This window comes from Phyllostomus discolor, chromosome 2, assembly GCF_004126475.2.
Source record: "Phyllostomus discolor isolate MPI-MPIP mPhyDis1 chromosome 2, mPhyDis1.pri.v3, whole genome shotgun sequence".
NCBI lineage: Eukaryota > Metazoa > Chordata > Mammalia > Chiroptera > Phyllostomidae > Phyllostomus > Phyllostomus discolor.
In genome coordinates, this window is record NC_040904.2 from 23,528,164 (window position 1) to 23,537,585 (window position 9,422).

Below are 9,422 nucleotides of genomic sequence, written 5' to 3' on the forward strand. Positions count from 1 at the left end.
GCCCGTTTATCTCCAGCAGCAGCTCTGCACCTCTTGTTTTGTTGAAGCAGCTGTGATTTCCTGGTTTTTAACTTTGAAGTCTGATTATTTTTTTTTAAAGTTTCGGTTTCTATTTCTCTTATGGTCATGTTGATTTCATGTCAATAGAGCGGTTATTTTTAACCAAAGAAATGTTGCTTTTCGTGGACTTTGTAAAACTTTGGAACAAACCAAGAAGTTTCCTTGGTTTCAATGTAAACACACTGGTCATTGAGAAAAAAGCCATTCAGAGCCTGGATTCCCAATTTGGCTAGCTCCTCAGAAAGTGGAAAATGAAAGACAGCGTCTCAGGCAGGTGATAGAGTCAAAATGACACAGCAAATAATGTTGCAACTACGATATGTTCTTTTGCTTAATACAGATTTCCCTGGTAGAGTAAATTTCCATCTGTTTTGCATTTGAAAATAAAAGACAGCTGGCTTGTTCTTTAAGTTTGTAGGTAAGAAGGCAATAAATTATGGGGATTCTAATTAATACTATAGGTTTTTGACATTTGAAAACAGTAGGGTTTTATTAACCAGTAAGTTCAATTAAAAATCCTATAGGTTTTTGTTTTAAAACCAGATTCAGGCTTAGGCTTACATTGCTAGAAACCTATATAAGCCTGTACCAAATTTGTATTTTCTCTCTTAATATGATTAAGGGTCTTGCAGTTGGCTATTTTTCTTTCTCTAGGCCTATAGAACACACAAACAATAGCTATTTCACTTCTGTAGCCTCAGAGTAATTTCTTAGTCAGCTTTCCTGAATGGGATCTCATTGACAAAGTTGGGTAATGGTTAACTGTAAGTTAGCTTAGGTTTATAGGAATTACAGTTTGCTTCCGCTGGAGGAATATGAAATGAGTGGACACACCACTGGGCAACACTTCACTTCCATTCTTTGTGAAACTTAATCTTCTGTTGCAAATGGTGAATACAGCTCACTACTCTTTTTTAAAAGACACGCATTTAAGCCCTGCTAATTAGCCTTCTTGTCAAATGGAGGAACCACTATGTTTGCTGTATAGGTGTAGAAATGGGGATATTGTTAGATATGGTAACAAGCAGTCCCAACTTTTCCGCTAAGCTCCTGCCCTCATTATCCAACTGCCTACTAGCCATCTCCACTTGAATATCTAATATATCTCAATCTCAACATGTCTAAGAATACACTCGTTTCCCCTTGCTCTCAAAAGCCTGTTTCCTATAACCTTCGCCATCCGAGTAAACGACAACTTCATTCTTCTAATCGCTCAAGCAACTGAGGGGTCATCTCTGGTTCTTCCGTTTCCCCACACCTCATGTCTAACTCACCAGCAAATCCTTTCAGTTCTGCACTCAACAAGTGTCCAGAAACTAACTACATCTCTCCACTGCCACCGCTATGCCCCGCCCCCAGTCCAAGCCACACAGAATCTCTTGACTAGTCTGTTCACTGGTCTCTCCTGCTTTCACTCTTAACGTCCTACAACACTCCTCCTCCTCACACACAATGTAAATCATATAGATTTTTGTCTCAAGGTAGAATCCCAAGTCCTGACCACAGGCCTAAAATATATGAACATCCTTTTTGTTCATTCCACTCCAATTAAACTGGCTTCCGCGACTTTCCTCTACCATGCCAGTCTCGCTCCTACCACAGAAACTTTGCATATGCTATGCCATCTATCTAGAATGCTCCTCCCCTAATAGCCTCATGAGCAGCTTCTTAAACTTCCTCCAGCGTCTGCTTAAATGTTTCCATTCAGAAAATGCCTTTCCTGAACACGTCATTATTAAAAGCACCTCATCCCCTTACCCACAGAAGTCATTAATGCCTTACCTAGAGTAAGGTTTATCCAGGGCAGTCCTGGTTTCACCTGTATTGTCTTAACACAGTTATAAGTAATTACCCTCAAAATATCCTTGTTTGATAAATTATGTTGTTGCACACCTTTACCATGTTTTATCTTTATAGTGTTCATCACCACCTGATGCCACTTGTCTGTCTCTCCCCATTTGAATGTTAGTAAGAGTTGACCATTTGTTTTATTTTCTGCTGGATTCCTATTACTAAGAAGTGCCTGCAACACAAACACTCGATAAATATGTGTTTAATGGATGGAGCCATTAGCTACCTGATAATGTTAATGGCTCTCCTGGGAACCAGAGAGAGAAAAATAAATAAGATACCCTGTTCAATACACAAGCCCCACATGAGAGACTATGATTTGATAGATCTTATAGAGACTAGAGACAGGTTTTCAGACAGGTCAGGTTGAAAATCTATGGTCCGGGAGCTATCTCTGCCTGGTGGGGAAGTCAGAGATGAAAGGCAGGTGGGCATCGGAACTTCTTTCTCTCCTCAGTGAATTGCTGGGATGTCCAATCTGCCAAAGTCGCCATACTGAGTGTGCTGTGTACATAACCCTGCCCAGGGTGGCTAGCCAGGGCTAATGATAAATTCAATTCCTAAATTCTATTTTTGTCACTGGAAAAAGTTTTTACTACTGAGTTTTGACTTTGCAGAGCCTAAGCAACAAAAACAGGAACTATTTTTGGCACCGAATGTCTTATGACAATAAGAAGGGGAGACAGGGAGGCTGTATCACAGAGAACTGAGCACTTGAACACAAATGATTTGCTGCAGGGAACAGCTCTGTAACCAAACTTGTGCAAATAACCCTAATTAGATCCTTAGGATAATACCACACAAGTTAGAAATGCTATTAACTCTGATGATCTCAGCGCATGGTTTTCAAAATTATCTTTAACCGCTAGGGAATTCATTTTTTTAAAAAGTAAGCTTTTTCCGTTATTAAATTTAGGTGTACTCCCAGTAGAAACAACTGAGTTATCTGAACATTCCAAGGAATAATAATGCTAGGTACTTGAAGAAATCTGCTGCACAGTTCTCTCCTCTGACAATACAGAGTTATGCTCACTTCCTCCTCTTTATACTATATTCTTAGCACCTTGCAGATATACCTCTATTATAGTGCTTACCATTCTATAGTGCATTTATTTGTTTTTTTATTTGGCCACCCTTTAAGTCCACTTTCTCCTCCCATCCCACCTCCAAGTGTTTTAAAAGGTTGTGAGCTCCTAATGCAGCAGTACCTAGGAAACATCTTCAGAGCGCAGAATTCCCTGCCCTCTCAGATTTAATTCAGGAGGTCTAGGGTGGGGCTAGGGAATCTCTAGCAGGCTTTCCCAAGTGACCTTGGTGGTCAGTTCATAGAGAATGACAGAGAATAGAAACTGTCTTAGTCATCATTGCACAACTAGTGTCCAGCACATACACACCCAATAAATATGTGCTGAATCAACTGAATGAATGGTCTGAAAAACACCTGGGGACTTTCTAAGAGAATCATTTCATATAGAACCAAAATCACAAAGTAAACTAATGAGCAAGACAGAACCAGAGGCCTGGAAACAAGGAACAGAGTGACAGTGACCAGAGAGGAGGAGGGTGGGGAATAAAGGTGGAAAGAAGGGGAAGGGATTAGTCAAGGAATGTGTATGAATGACTCATAGACATGGACAACAGGGCGGGGATTGGCTGTGGGAGTGGGAGGTGGGCTGGGAGAAGGAGGGAAAGGGTGGGGGGATTGGGACACCTGTAATAGAATAATAGTAAAATACTTTTTACAAAAAGAACCAGAAGACAGTCTGTTAGTGTACAAACCTGTTGTCTTCTCAGAATGCCAGCCATCTGGATAAAGTGCCCATAAGGATGCAATCCCTATCTCTGCTTACTGGGTCTGGTAGGTGACAGGCAGCGTGAACACCAGCTTTCCTTGTTTCATATTTTGGTGACTCCACATCAGTGCAGACTTTGGGACTCTCTGAACTCTCCCCTACAAGTTTGCTACGTTCTTTTGAGCCTGGAAATAAGGTGCTACTCAAAACCTGGATGACAGCATCTCCAGAAGGCCAACTAGAACAAAAGGGGACTGAACCTCGGGACATACTCCTCACCACCCACCACCGTGGTGCAGTTGGCTGAAATAAAACCCTGCATCCATCACACCAGAATAAAGAAATCACCAGAGGAACAATGGACCACCGAACCTCAAGAAGACCTGAAAGTCATCTTTTGAAAACAATGACATATAGTTTTCATTACTTTTCGTTTAACCCTGTATTATAGAGAACTTGGTCCTTTCAAATAAGATAAAAATATTTAGATATACTTAGCAAAAATGTTGTAAACATCTCTGAATTTTGTCTTGCAGGAGGAACTTATGTTGAACATACTTTCACTACATGTCTTACAGTGTTTCTACTCCCTTGGGAAGCCTTGGAAATCATACTTTGTTTAAGCATATCAATAAGAACCAAAAAAAGAACCAAAACCAGTTAGATCAGACAGCACTTTGCTTGTATGCTGTGAGAATCACTCAACAGACAGGTCCAAAATAAGGGGGTTACAGAGCTGTCCTGTCAAGATAAGAACGGTCCAGCAGATCATTAGGCAGTTTGCAAATGCAAATCTTAGGTAAACGAACACAGAGGGTCCCAGTTTGTGGTGGTCTGACTTATGATTTTTCCATTTTATGACAATGCAAAAGCTGTATGCGTTCAGTAGAGACTGTACTTCGGATTGTGAACTTTGATTTTTTCCCAGGCTAGTGATATGGGGGTACAATACTCTCCCATGATGCTAGGTAGCAGCAGCGAGACAATTTTGTCCCCTTGTGGGCTAGTGTAGGTGTTCTGGACATGTTTAAAGTAGGCCAAGAGAAGCTTCCATCTTACAATTTTTCAGCTGATGACAGGCTTATCAGGACGTGCCCCCGTCATAAGTCAAGAAGCAGCCTGAGTTTGTTGACCTCCTCTGACAATACAGAGTTACAATGGCATGAACATTTTAGAATCACCCTACTCGTATTTTATCTGTTTCATTTTCTAGTAGGCCTTGTACCCTCACCTTTTCCAGACAGAAGCACCTTGTTTCTTCATCAGAGGCAGAGAAAAGTGAGTTTCAAGAAAGAGGAGATTATAACTGAGAAATGTTTTTAAAACTCAGAAATGGTCTGCAAGATGAATGTTCCATCACTTTATGAAAACGTGACTATTAAGTTCACGTTTATCAGAGTGTGTTCACATCAGGCTATAGACCAGCCCTCCTCTGAGCATTTAATTAAGTCACCCTTAATTCATGCTGATTAAATTTTCTACCATTTGTTGCTCTGACATATTCTCTAGTGGCATTTTCCGGTCTTCTCCCCAAAACATCATATTTAAAACCCACTTGAAGTGAAATAAATTCAGCTAAATTTTTTTCTTGCTCTAGAAACCCAAGAGTACAGAGCCCCCTCTCCAAGAAATAGGCAAATTTCCTTTAGATAAGTTCCCAGAGTTCGCCCAATAGTAATACCATCAAGACAGAATTTCCAATTATAGATTGTACATGTTTAAAAACAACAATCATTCAGTTGCTTAGATAATAACAGTAGGTCTTTTCCTTTACCTTGGATATATTCAATATGTGCACATATTAATTACTTTTGAGTTAAAGAATAAGTTGTCTTTATGTATGCATAGTCAGAAAACATTATAGCTTGGACTTAGCACCCATTGATAAGGAATTTCAGCCTGCCATTTATGTAACTTGGATACATTCTCCTTGTAGTCTCGAGACAGCATTGCAAAGAGACATGCTTCTGTTTTAAAATCTCGGGTCTCTCTTGTGCTCTCTGAGTCACATTAGTCACTGTTTCCTTCTCAGTACAGTAACCAGAAATGATTATCTTTCCACCAGAAGAATGTTGGGGAAATAACTATTACTAATAATTATGAAAACAGAAAGCAACCTATATTGATATTTGTACTGTATAGCATATACTCTGTTAATGAACATGAAAATGGGAGGCCTTGAGTCACTTGAAATTTCAAGTAAGTCATCTTGGCTTCTTCACATTAACAAGCTGTGCATTGAACTGAGCAGTAATGCTAAGGCAAATCCAGCAGACAACAAAAACAGCAACAGCAATAAAAGGAATATGTGCAGAAGAAATTAGAATATTTCAATCCTATAAGCATATTTTAAAAGAATTAAATGGCTTAGGGCCACATATAGAAAGTGAACACATGCATACACTATATATGTTGCATGTATATATTAGTACCTCTTATAGTTTTGAAGAGCAGAGAGGAGTCACTTGCTCATGTATGAGTGCTTTTCATATTCCATCCAGTGACTTAAGAGTTTCAGATACTCAGTGAATAAATGATTTTTAAAAGTGAATTCATAAGTTCAATGACAAGGAAACAGTATAACTTGTTCTATTTATTTGGAATATTCAACAGCTGTTTGTTTAAAAGACTATGTTGACATGGAAAGCTGCTTATGATATATAAGTTCAATGTGAATATACAGTGATGTTACAACAATAGAAAAAATCTTTGAATAAAATAAAACAGAACATAATCATAGAAAAATGCTAAAATGAGACTTTAGAAGTATTCTTATGTCTCCTCTCTATTTTCTATTTTTTCTTTAATAAACATGTTTCTTAAACACATAATTTGGCACAACTGTGGAATTAGCAAAAAATGCTATAGGAGTTGATGTATTGCTTTGTGAGAGCTCTGACATACCAGGCCATATTGCTATCCAACTGGTAGAGCCTGCAAGCAGGAAGACTAATTAGAAGATAACTTATGGTGGTTTAGGTATTAGCCAAGAAACTGTTGAGCTACACATAACAGAAAACCAACTGGGGTTTTTCAGTCATAACAGCAAGCCCAGATGTTGCCAGTTTAGGACTGTTACAGCAGCTTCGAGATGTCAAGAATGACCCAGACTTTTATCTTTCTGCTCCAGCATCCCTAGCTCGTGGATCCCATTGTCGTATTTTCTACATCATGTTCACCTTCCCTTTTGTCATGAGGCTGCATCTCGATCCTCATGTTAGTATTCTAGGAGAAAGAAAAAAGTACAACATGGGAGGCTGTCTATACATTAGGAAAAGAAATGTTTTCCTAGAATTCTTTACCCTATGTCTAGAACTATATCCCATGGTCACCCAGAACTGTGAGATCTAATGAAATGAGTGTTTTAGCTAGCTCATTGCCAGCCTTTCTACCCTCCCCTACAAAACTATTAGGGTGTTTCTAACATATAGGGGCAGCAAGCATTGTCTGCTCCTTCTTTTCATATACAGAATACACTCATTCTCTCCCTAAAAGCAACAATCCCAAAGTCTCATTCACTTACTACAATGAACTCAGGTCTAGAGTCCAGAAGTTCTGATGATGTAGGTATGTCCCATTAAGAGTGTGGATCTTCATGTTCTGGCAACCCATATTTAAGAAAAAGTTATCTGCCTCAGTACTCCTAATTAGAGATGATAGATAGACAAGGTACAGAATGTTGGTAAAACTCCTATTCAGGAAAGGGGGAAATGGGAAACACAATAGTCCCTGTCCATAGAAATCTCAAATCCTACTGGCTAATTATAGCAAGGAATCCATGCCCTTGGTCTGTCAGTTTCTGGTTCTGTTTTGTAAGATCTTTCTAGTTCCTTGACTTCCAGTGGTCACATGTGAGGTGCCCATTGTGGAGGATACATTTTTGGAGCATTAAAACTTCAGCAGTTTGAAGAGAGTAAATCCAAGAGTGGTGAGTGAGTCCAGAGTCTGGTGCCCTTTTCCCTTCTGAGGCAATTGACATTCTGAAAACAACAGTGGAGAGGTTGCAAAGTTCTCAAAGGGCTGAGTGGGAAGTTGGGGGAAATTTTGAGTTGAAGACCCAGGAAGGAAAGATTTTGCATTGGAATTCCAAAGAGCTACACCCTATTAATTAACTTTTAATTAATCCCTAATTAGATTAAGGTGATCTGTCCTTAATCAAAATGACCTCCATGAACTGCGCCTCCCAATATTCAAGGCTTTGTGCCATGGAATCTGTTGGTTGTGTGACTTGCTTCAGCCAGTGACACACTAGGAAGCAAAGGCTTGCACACTGTGGCTTGTCTTCTTGGAATGCTCCCTCTTGGAACCCTGGAATTATCATGCTGTGAGAAAGTCCAAGCTAGCCCCATGGAAAAGCCATGTAGAAGAAAATCAGGAAGTCTAGCCCACAGCCAGGACAGAGGCCCAAGACATAAGACCCTGGTTGAGCAGGGCTCCGGCCGCCTGAACCACCTCAACTGAGGCCCAAGACATCATGGAACAGATGTGCTTCATGCACTCCAGCCTGATTAAATTCCTGAGCCAGAGAATCTGGAATCTTGAGCAAATAAGAGTTGTTTTAAGTCATTAAGTCTTGAAGTGGTTGGTACACAGCAATGAATAACTGAAATGCTACTAAGAGATAAAGAATATATACCAAATAATCTAATTGTTGGGAAAAATACAATTCAAAAGAATTAATCCAAAGGAAAGCATGAAAGGACATAAAACAGAAAAGATAAATAAAAGCGAACGACAAAAATCAATTCAAACTCAGATACTTGCTTCTAGGCAATTTCATGTAAGTATGAGCAGGCATAGAAAAAGGTCTTGTCTCAATGCAGTTTTTACGCTCGAAAATTCTTGTCTTTTATTAGCCTCTGTATCCTGTTCGTATCATTTTCACCTTAGTTTAATTGATGCAGTTTGAAATAAGCTTGCTGGGGAAACACTACTTTTAATCTACTCTTTGCTAAATACATTTAGAAGACTTCGGTGGTCTCCAATCTAGTTTAAAAGATTTTAAGAAACGCTTGGAACCATGTATCTATCACTATCACCTCTCAGCTCTATTTTGATAGGATTCCATGTCTGATAAGGCAATAGTTGACTTTTCAACCCAGAAAGTCCCAAATTGTGGAATAAACCAGTTTATATTACAGGCCAGACACGAAGAGCATCTCTCTGCAAACGGCATTTCGTTCTCTCTCTGCCAGCTGTAGGGAATAAAACCATACTTAACTTCTTTTATTTTGATCAGGGCCTCGCCACCTCCCCCGCCCATATAGTGATTATCTGAACTTCATGTTTTCTTCCTCCACCCCTGAAAAACTATCCAATATATGGAGTTACCCTAAAGGCATTTTACAATCCAGGAAATAGAGCAAGTTCTCAAGGGCCGTGGATTTTGGAGGTGAGTACGTGGTGTTCTGCATGCTTCATGATGGGTTTTCGGGACCGATCAGGGCTGTAGCCTAAGCCTAGCACAGGCCTGCCGCGCAATAAGTATTAAGTCAGTAAATCACTACAGTGTCTGTGGGCTTTAGAACATATCTATAAGCAATGTTATCGGCAGAACCCCAAAGCCTGGTTTCTCCTGAAAGAGGGATGCCTGCGATCCCGTCGGGCAGACGACCGAGCCGGGTGCGCCGCCGAGTCGGCCCGTACGGTACGGGGCGGGCGACCCCGTCTGGCCGCAGGAGCGATAGCAGCTATTCGCCTCCTCTCGGGGATTCGCGG